At 37.9% G+C, this 16705-nt stretch overlaps 1 protein-coding gene and 1 long non-coding RNA gene across 6 annotated transcripts in view; one reads left to right on the forward strand and one right to left on the reverse strand.

Moving 5' to 3' along the window:
• Positions 1 to 3739: 3739 nt before the first annotated feature.
• LOC135195447 (uncharacterized) lies at positions 3740 to 6686 on the reverse strand. The gene is made up of 3 exons (XR_010310126.1): positions 6580 to 6686; positions 6320 to 6401; positions 3740 to 4179 (listed from the first exon to the last, which is right to left on the reverse strand). It is a non-coding gene; the product is annotated as an uncharacterized LOC135195447 (long non-coding RNA).
• A 2146-nt stretch (positions 6687 to 8832) lies between these two features.
• The window catches only part of LOC135195449 (trypsin-1-like), a 277572-nt gene continuing 269699 nt past the window's right edge, over positions 8833 to 16705 (forward strand). For 3 of the 5 annotated variants that reach the window (XR_010310127.1, XM_064221685.1, XM_064221687.1), the window contains exon 1: positions 8833 to 9185. The gene's annotated coding sequence lies outside the window, so the exon portion shown is untranslated. Of the gene's footprint in view, positions 9186 to 10862; positions 11255 to 16705 lie in introns of those variants that run through there. The other 2 variants (XM_064221686.1, XM_064221688.1) reach the window with 1 other exon arrangement.

A 16705-nucleotide genomic window follows, 5' to 3' on the forward strand; every position in this document is an offset into this window, starting at 1 on the left:
GTTATTGGGGCAAGACTGGAGCAGGATTCAGAAATAATTTCACCGACTTCGACTCCTACCTCAGAGCCCTTTTAGTACATCCAAGGTAATCATCGGCAGCAGTTGTAGTAATAGCTCTGAACTATTTCATATAGATTCGACTTTAGTCATGGCAAATATGTTGCTTTGTCTTCGCCATTGCAAAACTACAATTGCGCTGAAACTCTTCACCATTTACAACAGAGAGAAAGAAAGAAACCGCCTGAAAATTAGTATAAATCGGTAAGAAAAGTATGACTTTAATAAGTACATGATATATTGCAATATACTGCTAGCCATATATATATATATATATATATATATATATATATATATATATATATATATATATATATATATATATATAATATGTTTATTTCAATTTTTTTTTCCTACAGACCACCCAGTTTACAACACCATGTGAACGAGTTGCTGATGCTATGGGGAAAATTCATTTTTATGCTTCCCTGCGAAGAATAAAACCGGCGACTACAATGGAGAAATGAATTCAGAGATATTTATTCGGTGGCTAACATCACAGCTCCTGCCGTCGCTTGAGGATCCTTCGGTGCTGGTGCTAGACAACGCCCCATACCATAGCCAATTGACAGGAGATAGCCGATGCCCAACAACAGCTACAAAAAAAGGAGGATTTGGTTAACTGGCTCAGGTCTCGAAAAATACAGTATCCAGCTCACGCAACACGCCCTGAGCTTCTAAAACGATATGCAGGGGCAACCGGCCGAAACCAGTTTACATTGTGGATAATATAAATCCGTGAATGGGGCCATGAAGTGGTTCGCTTGCCCCCTGCCCATCCTGAGCTCAACGCCATCGAGCAGGTGTGGGGCTGTAAGAAACGACAGGTGCGCTCCTCGTTGCAGCGGTTTACCCGTGCTGATCTCTTTGCCAGGCTTGAAGAGGCCAGGCTTGCTGTAACAGGGGAGACGTGGGCTGGCGCTGTCAGGAGATCAAGATATTTTGAAGATGATTACTGGCTTTCAGATATATTCAAGACAGTATAGATCCGGTCATCATCAACATTGATAGTGACGAGGAAAACGATCTTTTCCTTGAGACTGATGATGAGTAAAATGTATAAGTGTCCATTTCTTGTTTTTTTTTTCATCCCTCATATTTCTATGCTTTCCAGCAATTGGTGATAACATTATTTTGGAAAAGCAAAGCTAATGAATACTTTGATACGAGTATATCAGCTTGGCATGTAGACAATGTCAATGGATTTCTCAAAGTAAGGTTGATTGGTTCATTAATTGAAGTCTGGTATAATTCCAGTGACAAAGTCGCAATGATATTTGTCACATACCTTTTAAGTAAAAATACGTACTGGTACTTATAACGTAAATAAATATATAAAACTATAGGTTGAAATATAATAAATCTTGTGTATGTATGAACACACACACACACACACACACACACACACACACACACACACATATATATATATATATATAGATATATATATATATAGATATATATCTATAATATATATATATATATATAAAAGATGTTTCATATAAGGGCATTGACATCGGCCTTTTGATAAATTTTGAAATCATATAATATATATATAATATTAATATATATATATTATCTATATATAATATTATAATATATATATATATATATATATATATATATATATATATATATATGATATATATTATATATGATTTCAAAATTTATCAAAAGGCCGATGTCAATGCCCTTATATGAAACATCTTTTAGAAGTCTACCTTTTAAGGAATTCAAGCTACTCTCTCTGGTGAAATTGATATGATAAATTATAACAAACAATGCTCTCTGTCATTTTCTTCCTGGCTATTGATGTATCGAGTAACCTGTGTTGTATGGAAGAATGAGTCCTACGGCTTAACCTAAAGAAAACTCTATTTCTATTGCTTTACCGACACTCGCTTGAAGTGCGAAGTGTAGGGTTAGCATGGCTTCTTTTGTCTCCTGTCATAAGTCTCATTCTTGATCTTCAATGTAAGTGAGTGGGTAAGATATAAAAGGTTGGTCTTGTGTTTAGGTAAAGTCTAAAGTCACGAATCACATTACCAGGTATGCTGAACTTTTACTGACAAAGAATTTCGTATTGCTTGGGGTAGGTCATATGACAATTATCTATGGAGTTTGAACAGGCGTTAAACAATTCGGGGATGGGAGGTACAGGGGAAGAAACGTTATACCAACGTCACTGAGGGACGTCATCACTTTTGCGAATGTGTGGGTGGCTAAGACTGGCTTTAGCCTCATTTTCTTAAGTAAAAAAGTTAATGAAACTTAATTGGCAATGCAAAGTATTTCCCAAAATTAAGCCATTGTATGAAGCGCTCCCTGCTTTGGTATCATGGAAATCCATCAGTTATTTTAGGAGTTATTTAAAAAAAACACTATTACACGGCCTCTGGAAACGTTAGTAGTTGTTGTTGTTGTACAGTAATTTCTACATTTTAAATAAACGTGTGTTATACTGTCCAATTTTAAATATTATACCATGTTTTATTAGCGACAAGTTTTAAATAAACGTGTGTGTTATACTGTCCAATTTTAAATATTATACCATGTTTTATTAGTGACAAGTCTTATAGGTTTGTATTCTTATCAATTCCTCAGCCTTGAAAATGCATCGAAGCAATGTGAAACGTCGGCAATAAATTATGTACGTCGAGACATGCCCTAACCTCTCCGCCTTATGATAAATATAAATTCTTTTTAAGTGTAGTACTACGTATATCATCCTTTAATATTTCATACGATATTCCCTAAATTTGAGAGGTTGAATTCTACATATATCATGAACCATCAGTGAATTCTGAAGTAATGCATTTCTAGTTTTTCTGTAATTCAGTTTTTCCTACATGCTATTCGGTCTATTAATGTATTGATATGAAGTCTAGTAAAACTTAGCTCTTGGTAACTCAACTCCTCGCTCCTACAAGCTATCGTTCTTATGTGCCCAAAACATCTGAACAATATTAACCTAAAAGTTAGCGTTTATGGCCGCCGTCTCAAGATTGCCCGTACTTTTTTTTCAAACTTCGGAACCCATTGTAGTACCTTCACTCAAGAAATGTCTCTAGTGCTCCGGACACCATCGTACCTCCACTCAAGAACGTTTAGAGTCTACAGAAACTAAGCAGTTCACAAGAGCCTTCGTTCAAATTCTCACCTTTTCTTTTCAAGTTCTCAACGTCCATAAGTAAAATGGTATCTGGTTCCTCGAGTTTCGTATATTTAAAATACAGTTTGTTTCGACTGCGGCCTATGTCGGGCTTCAGCGTAATTTCATATTTCAAAGGATCTGAGTCAGTTTCACCAATCATGCTATTTGCCATGGCTGACATTTTAATTTTTAAAAAATCTCAATTAAATGTTCACAATTATGTGCACAAGCTATTTAGCCCATTGTATAATTGGATGGAATTTAATAAACACTTCAGTCTTAACCAGGATTCTTTCTAATCCACCTGAACTTTTACTCTTAGCATAGTACCAAGTATGGATTTAATACCAGCATAGGAGGATTCTTTCTAACCTTCCTGAACTTTGATTCTTACCATCTTACCAAGGTATGGAACTTTATTCAGATTTTTCAGTCTTTCAGGATTTCCTAATCCACATAACATTATTGAATTAAAGATTAATAACTTTTATATATTGGATGGATCCCATTACAGTTAAAAACTAGTACTCAAATTGTCTTTTTATATATAGAAAGTTGGGAATAACACTTTAATAATTCTTACGCCGTGTTATGCAAGAACTAGGGCTACATTGCTGTTCAAATAACACTGTATATATTAGATGGATCCCATTAAGGGTAAAAGTTAGTACAACTCTTAAATTATGTCTGGGTATGTTTAAAGTTGGAATATGCAGTTTAATATAATTCTTACGCAGGGTTTACAAGAACTAGGTCTACATTGCTGTTCAAAATATGTCTAAACATCAACAGTCGATAAGCACCTTCGTGGTTTGGTGTTCAGTCCGCGTGTTGAACCACCTACCCAAGTTCCCACATCAGTAGCGAAAACTTCAGATACAGCTTACTGCGTGGTATACACTCTACAGGGTCACTTTCCACATTACTGCGTGGTACAGTTTCCACAAACTCATCCATCCAGCGTCAACCTATGAGATTCGGTACAGTTGGGTTCCTTAATAGATAAAAAGCTGTTCTATACACAAATTACACCCGAACCCAAAAGGCAGAGCAATTTAGTAAAAGTAAAGTTGTAAATCATATTGAATGTCGGAACAAGTCGTAGATTTTGAAATTTAAATGGTGTAAGCAGACACCAAATCATTAAATCTTCATTACTTTAGATAAAATATAAAAGTACATAAATTCTTTATAAAAAAAAAGATAGGATTAGCTACATTAACAAAGTACAAAAATTAAACCCTAGCTGCTGCTCTGGAGTTGACAAGTAAAAACTAAAAGAGCTTCTTCCCTCGTGACTTAGCGCGAACAATAGAAATTCTTTGTTGCATTAACATACGGATGTTCGCGTATGTTAAGGAAAATTTGCTACATTACACAATCGTTACCTTGGAACTTTACTTCGAAATTAATGAAAATTTAGTAGTAAAACACTTAAAACTAAGCAGTAAAATTTAATACAAAACTGAACACTAAGCAATAAAATTGATACAAAACTGAAAACTAACCAGTAAAAATTAATACAAAACTGAAAATTAAGCTGTAAAAATTAATACAAAACCGAAAACTCAGTAAAAATGCAAAACTGAAAAACTTTAAAAAATTTTACAAAACTGAAAACTAAGCAGTAAAATTGATACAAAACTGAAAACTAACCAGTAAAAATTAACACAAAACTGAAAACTAAGCAGCAAAAATTAACACAAAACTGAAAACTAAGCAGAAAAATTAAAAAACCGAAAACTTGATAAAAATGCAAAACTGAAAAGCAATAAAAAATTATACAAAACTGAATAGTAAAAACTAAAACTTAAAAGCAAGCAGCAAAAATTAATACAAAACTGCTAAGTAAGCAGTACAAATACAAAACTGAAGACTAAGCAGTAAAAATTTATAAAAATCTTGAAATTAAGCAGTAAAAAAGAACTAATTTACCTGAAAATTGAACAAACTTAAGCCTTAAAAATACAGTAAACTTATCTGAATAAAGAGAAGAAAAAAAAAAACCTCACCTGAACTTATATTATGGCAGGTCTTACGACCCACCAAAATTAGTTCAGCGAAGTACCCTCCACCCCTTACGGGGCTCCGCCTCGTAAGGGGTGGGGGTTTAAAAAGAAATTAATTTAAGCCAAACTTACCTTTCCAGGAAAGCCTTTGGAAACAGAACCAATAAGTTCCGAAATCATAACCAACAGCTTATTTCAAAGCTCAAGATATATCAAAAGTCCCAGCAGCTTATTTCAAAGCTACAGTTTACTTTAAAGTTTAACATTTAAGTTATAACAGTTAATGTGAAAGCTTAAGAAAACCTAAGTCAAGCCAACAGCTTTGCAAGCTTAAGAACACCTGTCAAACCACCACCATTGTAAGCTTTGGAAAGCTGTAGTCTAACCCACATTTAGAAGCAAATTATTTAGAAGCTTTAAAAAGCCAAGTCAAACCAATTTATGAGAAAGCTTATAAAAGCCAAGGCAAACGCGTATTTGAAAGTTAAAATCCAAAGCCAAACCACCTTTGAAAGCTTACACAAAATAATCTAATTTGAAAGCTTGAAAAAAGTTAATTTGTAAGAAAGCTTAAGAAAACTTAACTTTAAGCTTATGTAAAAGCTTGAGGGGGAGAAAACCAGGTAAATTTGAAGGCTTAAGAAACACCTAGTTCCAACCTAGCCTATTCAAATGCATAAGAAAATCGAAGTATCAAAGCAGCATACTAAACGGCCTGTGAATACCAAAGTCTTAAACCAACTTAAGAGTTCCATTGGTCTTGTCCATGTTACACTATAACCGAGAAAACTAGTTATAACCCTTACCCAAGTTTAATGAAATTCCAGATTAACTGTTTAACCAGGTTACATGAAGCTTAACCAAGTGGGTTATGAAAAATTAAGTTGAAAAATAAAATGTTGCCTTAACAACACTAAACTTTCTAACCACGTAAAGAAAGTATAACGTTAAAGCTAGTTTTAAATAAGGCTTGCTGCAAATTTTGAAGCCAAACTAGATAAAATTATGTGAAAATTTAATTTCAATTGTACCTTTTCAAAATCTTATGGATAATAGAATTATACACTAATCCAAATCCTTACAAGTTTTAAAACTTTACCGTTACAGAAGGCTTCACAACTCTAGCATACACGGGCGTTAGGAAGGATGGAAATCCCAATAAGAGCACATGCCAACCAATCCTGGAAAAACAATCTACGTTAGTAACAGTTAAAATAGAACCCTACAGCCAACATAGTTAAAATAGAACCCTACAGCCAATAAGAGAAAATAATTCCATAACACAAGAAGTTACAATGAAGGTAACACAAAAGAGGCTACATTGATGTTACATCAATGAATAAAAAAAGTATTACTTGCCTTTATAAAGGCCGTTTCGATGGAAAATGCTTCCATCAAGCCGATGATCGCCAACGAAACCAACTGTCGCCCTCTCAAATTCACGAAGGCCATAACCAAACCCGCCCCCCCACACAAAAAAAAAAAAAAAAAAAAAAATTACACCCCTGCAATCAAGACCAACGATCACGCCCACAACAACCTTTCAGTTGGCAAAACAAAGCGAACTGCTACATCGAGACTCGAGTCATCGACAAGTTGGTTGGTCGAGTTCTTTGTACCAACCTAAGGATGACGGAAACAGAGCGCTCGCTAGCCATCAGCCAAGGACACTCGATCACCTAGGCTGACGCTTCGCTTACTTCCGAGGCAGAACGTACTAAATATTAAACGACATTAGTAGCTTCATGCTTGTATATAAACCAAGGCGGTGTGATAAAAATGCATATGTGTGTATATCCATTAAGTTGATAAAATGAGTATTGTCATGCCAGACTGCAGAATCAAACCTTTACGACTAAGAAGTGATTGATGATATATAATGCAATGATATATTTGTTCTGCAAAATTAACGGAGATATTGAACTGTATGAGACAGTATACTATGCCAAATACATTTTATGAAGGAGAGTGGTTTAGTCGTAACCTGCGTATATAAAACTGAACAGCTCCGAATTAACTTGCCATGAGGTAAGTTAAGAGACAATTATGCAATGCTTGATCTAAAGAAATGTTTCGAAAAGGTTCGATACTAGAAGTTCAAATACAGCGCTTATCAAGTTCTCACGAGCCATCTTGTTAGGATGGCCGATAATCAAGCCACAGGAAAAAATTCACAGAAAAAAAAGTCACAATTTTGGCTTGGAAAAAAGTAACAGGGGAAAAAAAGTCACATTCATTTACAGTTTTTTTGTTTATGTTTTTTAAGGTAATCCCAATAGGTGGTTACTATCTAGTAAACATTAATGCGATTTTTTTTCCTGAATTTTTCCTGTGGCTGTTTTTACCTAGATTCCTTCTCAGGATGCACTCTACTTTGTTGTTATCCTATCTTTGCAAGTTATATATACTGCTACCTTTACGGTTATAGTATTTGAAGGGTCATTCTAAATATAAAGAATGGGTGATGCTTATTTCATTAAAGTACTTGGTAATACTAATACTGATCAACTCTGCTTAATTAAAGGCTGTGGTTAACATTTAAAAGATTTAGCTTTTAGAAAGCGTTGGAGTATTGATCCTCACGTAAAGGCCAATGACATTTTCTTGGTAAATAATTAAGCCTACACTTCCAGTGTCTCCTAACTGAAGTGTCGAAAATACAGTGTTTGGGTTCGTTATACCATTAAAACTATAATGTTGGTTTGATTTTTCAGATCAAACATTAATTTTGTCTAGAAGGTTTCAATTCAGAATGCAATGTAAAAGGCTATAAACGAAAACTACCTGAAACGCAGAGAACGTATAGGTGCATAACATAGGTCTACAATTCAGCAGATTATTACCCCATGAATGCTCAACTTCTCTCAAGAATCTTGGAGAAACATATTACTTATAGGGGATTGTTACCTATTTTACATATATATCTTTCATATATTAAGCGTTAATTTATAATAAGCTTATATAGGAGTACAAACAAAATAAGGGTTACGAAAAGCGAATATGGCAAACTGCTTTGGACGCGAGGTTGTTTTAGAGAGAGCATTGTGGTGGCATTTGTTAATGAAACTATCTATAACGTAATTGAAGATTTTTCATTGGGACAGACTAAGGTGTGTGTATGTACAAATTTGAAAGTATGTGGTTTTACAAGTCCTATCATTGCATGAACATTCTAAAATAAATCCTATTTGCCTTACGGAAAACAGAAAGCGTAGATTACATGGTAAAGTAAGGAGGGTGGTTAACATAAAGAGAGCTATTATAATCGATAATCAAATACCTTTTCGCCATCATTACACGATATGAGGTCTCCTCATTGACACGAGAGCATAAATATTTTGGAATTAATCGTATTTTTACGTTTTCAAATAAGTAAGGAACAACGAGCTTATGAGGGAGACGAAAGTTGACCTACGAATAGAAATTGGCGGGAAAAACGCGATTGTCTTATATCGAACAGAACCCATTCCCACATCGCTCTCTAGCCTTGCCTTCTCATTCAAAATTTAATTCTAGGGTTCTAGAAATGGTCATTTATATAATTAAATTTATCAGATAACTAACATTCATCACGACTGTTGTTGCCATAGCACATATCACGGGCAACCCACAGGTGGGAGCCCGGGGTGACTAGTCGAGCAGCCAACGGTTTGGGAATTGGAATATTACCGGGTTCCCAACTTGGTCCAGCTTCTCTGAGATTCTAGCTTGCATGAATGCAATGACGGAAAAGGAAAAATATTACAGTATTTCTTTCCACGGCCTCTGTTTTTAGTTTAAAAGTTATCAATTCCCGGCCATCAAGTACTGGAGATCCCGGCAAGAGGTAGCCGAGGCGGGAAGATCCATGTGAGTAGTTGGTGGTCGACAATGATCCTCGTTTCTTTCGAATTTCAACTTGTTTTTAATCACTTTCAGTGCATCATTTCGTCCCAGGATGATCATGAAGTGTGCAGGATTCGAAGGTATAGTTGTCTGTGCTTTTCGGTCTCGGGAATTGGGTATTTTTGTATGTTTGGTGGCCCACGTTTGTGGAGGGCACATCGGCCTCCTCTTCACATGGCGTCGGCTACAACCAGAAATCGTCCGTAACATTTTTTATGAAGTTAATGCATAAATTTGGCGTTAATAATGATTCATTCTCTTTTTGGAAGTTAATGATATGGTAATGGGGAAAATGTTAGTGTGGTTAACGTTTAGCAGTGTTTTTGATAGGCACGGTTCCTTTTGATATGAAAGTTCACGTACTCCGAGGTCTTTGGATCAGTTACGTATGCTTCCTTTATCTTAGGCCTATGTGTCGGTTAGGTATTCTTTCTTTGGTATGAAAGTTATCATACTCAAAGGCCTATTGGCATGTATGCTAACCATAATATGAAGGTGATAGTATTCTTAGGCCTATGTGCCAATTAGGTATGTTATCATTGATACGAAATGCTTCCTCTGATATGAAAGTTAACTTTCCCCTCGGGTGACCAGACGTCCCCGTTTTCAGTATCCGGTTTTCACTGTGACTGAAAGATCCGAAATTGGAATACAGAAAAAAAACAAAACAAAGTGTTGACAAAACTATACATAGTTGCACACCGTACTACTAGAGCACTGTACAGTGTATATAACTAAGGAAATGATAAACAGCTTTGCAAGACATAATTTGCGAGATTACCTTCCGAGAACACAAAACCAAATCGCCATGCACGTCCCTGAAGTCTTCCCCGGGCTGCTCTAGGAGCAAGAGCCCGTGCTGGCATAGGGCCAGCGTAATCTCAAACAACAACAACCCCGACTCCCCTCTTCCCTCCAGCACCGCTCTCTGCCATCCAGCGGTGTTTCCCCCTAGATCATTTTAATACTGTTCAATCATTGGGAAGTAGTCATTAATTTATAGTCTACCGTGATTTAATCAATTGAATTTTTTTTTATTAAATTCCTTTGCAATTTAAGATAAATAGGGCGAGAGAAACTTTTGAATGCTGCTTTATGAATTGTAAGGGCAGTATCTAGTTTTTCAGTGATTAAAAAAAAAAAAAAAAGTCATGATTTTGGAGGTTTTTACGTCTCTGAACCGAAAATGTCCACGGATTTTGTCTCTGAAATCTGGTCACCTTCGCCTTATTGAGAACAGAAAGGGCAGAGGTAGATTAAGTTACATGGTAAGGTGAGGAAGGGGTGGTTAATGTAAAGAGAGCTATTCAATCAGTAATCAATTAGGTTTTCACCATCGTGAGACAATATGGGGGTCTCTTCATTGACACGAGAGCATAAATATTTTGGAATTCATAGCATTTTTACGTATTCAAACAAGTAAGGAACAATGAGCTTACGAGGGAGACGAAAGTTAACCCACGAATAGAAATTGGCGTTTTAAACACGATCTTATTATTTCGAATAGAACCCATTCCCACATCGCTCTCTAGCCTTGCCTTCTCATTCCAAATTTGATTGTAAAGGTCTAGAAATAGTAATTTACACCATTAAGTTAATCAGAAAACTAACATTCATCACGACTGTTGTTGCCATAGCACATATCACGGGCAACCCACAGGTGGGAGCCCGGCGTGACTAGTCGAGCAGCCAACGGTTTGGGAATTAGTATATTACCAGGTTCCCCAACTTGGTTCAGATTCTCTTGAGATTCTTGCTAGCATGAATGCAATGACGGAAAGTAAAACTGTTACAGTTTTGCTTTCCGCTGCCTCTGCTTTTAGTTTAAAAGTTGTAGTAAATTCGCGGCCATCAAGTACTGGAGATCCCGCCAAGAAGTAGACGAGGCGGGAACGGCCATGTGAGCAGTTGGTGGTCGACAATGCTTCTCGTTTCTTTCGAATTTTAACTTGTTTTTTATCACTATCAGTGCATCATTTCGTCCCAGGATGATCATGAAGTGTGCAGGATTTGAAGCTATGTTGTCAGTGCGTTTCCGGTCTCGGGAACTGGGTATTTTTGCGTGGCCCACATTTGCGGAGGTCACAATGGCCTCCTCTTCACATGGCGTCGGCTACAATCAGAAATCGTCCGTAACATTTGTTATGAGGTAAATGCATGAATTTGGCGTTAATAATTATTCATTCTGTTTATGGGAGTTAATGATATGGTAATGGAGAAAATGATAATGTGGTTAACGTATAGCAGTGTGTTTTTGATAGGCCTATGTGTCAGGCACGGTTCCTTTTGATATGAAAGTTCACGTACTCAGAGGCCTTTGGATCAGATACGTATGCTTACTTTATCGTAGGCCTATGTGTCGGTTAGGTATGTTTTCCCTGATATGAAAGTTACTATACTCAAAGGCCTATGTGGCAGGTATGCTAACCATAATATGAAGGTGACAGACAGTATTCTTAGGCCTATATGCCAATTAGGTATGCCTCCATTGATACGAAATGCTTCCTCTGGTATGAAAGTTACTTTAAACTTTGGCCTATATGTCAGGTAAGCTTCCTTTGATATGAAAGTTATATTTAATCTTAGGCCTGTGTGTCATTTAAGTAAGCTCCCATTGATACGAACGCTTCCTCTGATATGAAACCTAACTTACTCATAGGCCTATATGTCAGTTTGGTATGCTTCTTGTAACATGAAAGTTATCGTACTCTGTAACATTTAAGACAATAAGTGATAGTGTTGTAAAGATATTCGCAAGGATACTCCCTCGATTAATCAAAGTGGTGAGAAATATTCCTTTTCACAGATTCTGTGGACGATGTATTGCATTTTTAAATATGACGGGCAGCGTAAGACGGATTTCAAGTGTGGTACAGACATCTGGCTTTTGAATGTGATGGGGATAATAGACCCACATTAATTAATTTTAAAAAAATGTAACGTCCATATGTCAATTCTGTTCGAGGGTTTCAAAGATCGTGGAGGAAAAAAAATTGTTGACTCGAGAAATGGATACTGGATATTCGAATATCTTGTAAAGGTGTTATATTTCCATTTTTTAAAAGGCAGTTTTTAAAAAATAAATTACTGTATTACTTGTAGCGTAATTGTGAATCCATAATTTTTGGTAATGTATGGTGTTGGAGTTCCACCTCGGTGGTCGCGAGTTCGATTCTCGGCCATTCCATTGAGGAGTGAGAGATATGTATTTCTGGTGATAGAAGTTCACTCTCACGTAAAGCCGTTGGTCCCGTTGCTGAATAACTACTGGTTCCATGCAACGTAAAAACACCATACAAACAAAACCATACAAACAAACTTAATGATCATAATATGACATCCCATTCCGGGTACAACGGTAAACTATCCACTTTATTTGTAATGAGGGGTGAGTTAACTGAAACGAGGTGGAGGAAGTTAAATGAGATATTCGTTGTTGGAAGGAAGAGTGTAAAAAAAAATAATGATGATCTTTGACCTTAACAAGAAATGCGAGCGGTCATTATGCTTATTCTCAATGTTGGTCTCGAATTTTTGCCTTCGTTTAAACTCTGACATTCGTCTTAACGTCAAGACAGTATGTGCTTCTTTTTACCCGTGAAAGGTTTCCGCCTAGTGTGGATGCTCGGTTAAATAATTTATCATATCATCGTTTTATGAGAGAGGGAGGACTTGCAGTTAGGAGGGAAGTACGTGAAATTGTTTTTGAGAAGTTGAGGAAATCGACATGTAAAATGGGATTTAGGTGAGAGAGAGAGAGAGAGCGAGCTTTTGTTCAATCCTTTGACCTTTCAGAGGTTAACAAGTTAAATGCTTTACATCCAAATCTAACGGCATTTGGGAAAACACGTTAAACGCGTAGACAACGAGCGTGGGTAGTATGTAATAGGCCTACACACAACACTACGCCTACACCCACTTTTACGTGTATATTACAGCAAAAATCCAGATGGAAAACCCCACCTACAAGAAAAAAATAAAAATAAAACTCATTCATACACTAGCAGTAACGTAATTAAACACATACCACAGCACCCCTGCACGAAGTCATTCGCACAGACACAAGCTCTCATAAACACAAACTCACAACAATTTAACTTTTACCTCACCAATATCTGGTAGATTGCTTAATGCTCAGGCTTGTTGAAGGACAGAACACGGTTGTTACTGGTGAGAACAAGGTCGATTACTGGTCGGGTATTTATCGCTTTTCGCTTGATTTAATTTACCGTGGTTTATATTTCCATTACAGTTTGTGATTGGTCGAGAGCGTGTCAGAGTGAGCCAGTAGTTTTGACGGAAGCGCATGCGCGTTGTAGGGGTTATGTGCAATGCTGTCAGTGCGCCTCGCGCGGTGTACCGTAGGCTTTACTTAAGGTTTCTGGCTGCGTCCCTCCGTTCCTAGAGGGCGGTTTACACGGGGATAGTTCGCTGGCGCCAGTAACTAGCGGCAAGTAAACTTTCCAAGTTGAAGGTGCGTTCAAACGGTCGAACAATGCCCGACGGACAAACATTGTTGCCATATCAAAGGTGAAGCAGGATGACGTCAAAAGCGTTGAAACGAGGGAAGTAGATCTGGCAACAAACTGTGGAACCAGTTGAAGTTGTATATCACTGTTCTTACTCTGCTCACAAGGCAAACTCTGGTAAGCAATTGTTAATTGGTAACAATGTTTGTCCGTCGGACGTTGTTCGACCGTGTGAACGCACCCTAAGCGCTTGCACGAGGACAGTGTTTTGGGTAGAAGCTGCCGCAAGATGTCTTCTGACATAGATGAAGCAATTGATGCTGCTTATGTCATTCTCGCCAGAGAAGTACAGTTGCTCGTCAAAAAGAAAAGGAAGAAGCCCTAAATGTGGGCGAGAAAATGGATTCAAAGGAGGGATATATTAGGAGGCTCTAGTACTTCAGTTCGTGAATTAGGAAACGAAGATCCTTCAGAATATAGGGAGCATATGAGAATGAACCCACAGAAATTTGAGGAACTGCTACGTCTAGTAGATCCTACCATATCTAAGAAGGATACCACGATGAGGAATGTTTACTTCCAATTCAATCAAAGTATCTCTTATTTCTAGAAGAGCTTCTTCTTCCCAGCTTGTTCCCATTTTTATATGGGGTCGCTGTTTCGGATGAACCGTTTCCATCTATTTCTATCCTGCGCTTCTGCCTCATCAATTCCCTTCTCATGTAAGTTCTCTCTCACACAGTCCTTCCATCTCTATTCTTGGTGTCTTCCCTCTTCTTCTTCTGCCCTTGCACCTCCACCCCCATAGTATGTCTCCCAGCGTGGTCCCTCATCTCTCCTCAACAGGTGTCCATACCATCTCGGCCTCCCCTCCTGCACTTTCTTTGATACTTCCACCACCTTAGTCGACCCCTTCCCCCTTATGTAGTCATTGCTGATCCTAATCCTCTCTTGTCACCCAGACATCCCCACCAAGCATTCTCATTTCTGCCACATCCATCTTCTTCTGCTCTGTTTTTCTCAGACATCCACCTAAGCATTCTCATTTCTGCCACATCCATCTTCTTCTGCTCTGTTTTTCTCATGCTTGCTGTTTCCGTACCATACAGCATTGCTGTTCTTACCACTGTCTTGGGAAATTTTCCTTTTAACCTAAGCGGCACTTTTGTCACAAAGAACTCCAGAGGCTGCTCTCCAGTTGTTCCAGCCTGCCTGTACCCGATGTTTTTATTACTTCTTCTTCCATACTTCCTCCAGCGTTAACAAAAGATTCCCAAATACTTAAAACTTATCCCACACTCCCCTTATTTGCTCTCCACCAAGCTGAATACTTTCTCTATCATCCCCCTCAGTGGTGGTACACATATATTCTGTCTTAGATCTACTTATTCTCATTCCTCTGTCCTCCAGTACTTGTCTCCATCTTTCCAATTTCACTTCCAGATCTTCCCTGCTCTCTGCACACAGAACAATATCATCCGCATACAATATGTTCCATGGTACTGTCTCCCTTACTTCCTCTATTATAAACATCCAATCACTATGTTAAAGATAAATGGGCTCAGAGCCGACCCTGGTGTAATCCTACTCTCACCTCAAAACCTTCTGTCTCCCCAACACTCACTGCCTCCTCAAACCTCTGGTAAATACGGTTGCCGGTACAATCTCTTGTATCAATCGCACATACTTCTCTGGCACCATCTTCTCCCTCAGACTCCTCCATACCTCTTGTCTCGGGACTCGGTCATAAGCCTTTTCAAGGTCAATGAATACCATATATAGGTCCCTTTGTCTTTCCCCGAATTTCTCCATTATTTGCCTCAGACAAAATATACCATCTGTTGTTCCCCTTCCCTTCATAAATCCCATCTGCTCTTTACCTATTTGTACTTCTCTCAGTCTAGCATCTATCATCCTTTCCAGTATCTTCAAAGTGTGGGACATCAATTTAATGCCCCTATAATTACCACACTCTTGGACATCGCCTTTCCCTTTAAAAATTGGGATCAATATACTCCCACGCCACTCATTTGGTATCTTTTCTTGTTCAAGGATCTTTATCATAAGATCGTACAGTATATCCACTCCTTCATCTCCTAATGCTTTCCATGCTTCCACTGGAATCATGTCTGGTCCGGTTGCCTTCCCATTCTTCATCTTCTTCAGTGCATTTAGTACCTCTTGCCTAGAAAACCTCATTACTATGCCAATGTTCACTTGCCCATCCTCTCTTATTAGTCTATTATTTTCTTCATTTAACAACTGTTCGAAATATTCTTTCCATCTCTTCACAATGTCTTCCTCCTTTCTAAGCACTACACCATCTTGATCCTTATTTGTATGATATGTGTAATATCTTTGGTGCTCTTATTTCTAGCCTTTGATAGCTTGATCATCTTCTTTAATCCTTCCTTTGTCCCCAGCTCATTATACACATCATCATACGACTTTGCTTTAGCTTGGGCTACCACCTTTTTCACCACCTTGTTTTTCTCTCTGAACCTATCTCTGTCTTCCACTGACTGTGGAAGACAGAGCTACATCCTGCTTATTACGATTCATGTAATCGTTATGTCTAATGTTCCCCAAACATTCAAATTCCTCGTATTTATCCAAAAATTTCATTATATCCTCGGTATTCCACTTCTCTAACATGATGATCCTTCTGAAGGCAAGTGACAACTGGGAAAGTTTGCTTTTGCACGGGCATAGTTACTGGCGCCAGTAGCTCAAGTGTCCGGATAGTGGCCGGGATTTCTACTCTACTTGCCACTATCCTGGACAGTAAACTCTCCAGGACAGCTTACTAACTTTGCCTTTGCAATGGGATAGTTTGCTGACGCCAGTAAACTATCCCCGGGTAAACGGCCCTTGAGCTGCAACCCCCTTTCATTCCGTTTACTGTACCTCCACTTATATTCTCCCTATCTTAGTAACCGTTTCGCAGTGCATGTGTGAGGTCCCCCCGCCACCCTTGTTACACCTTTTAAACCTTTACTCGAAACTAAATTTCCCTTTTCCGAGCTGAAGGACCTCCTAGGTCACAGGGGTCGACCTATGGCCTGAATTTTATATTCAGTTCGTACGGCTTGTAAATATTCCTTTTTTGGGACAGTGGGGGCCATTTCGAA

This window comes from Macrobrachium nipponense, chromosome 16 (assembly GCF_015104395.2).
Source record: "Macrobrachium nipponense isolate FS-2020 chromosome 16, ASM1510439v2, whole genome shotgun sequence".
Lineage (NCBI taxonomy): Eukaryota > Metazoa > Arthropoda > Malacostraca > Decapoda > Palaemonidae > Macrobrachium > Macrobrachium nipponense.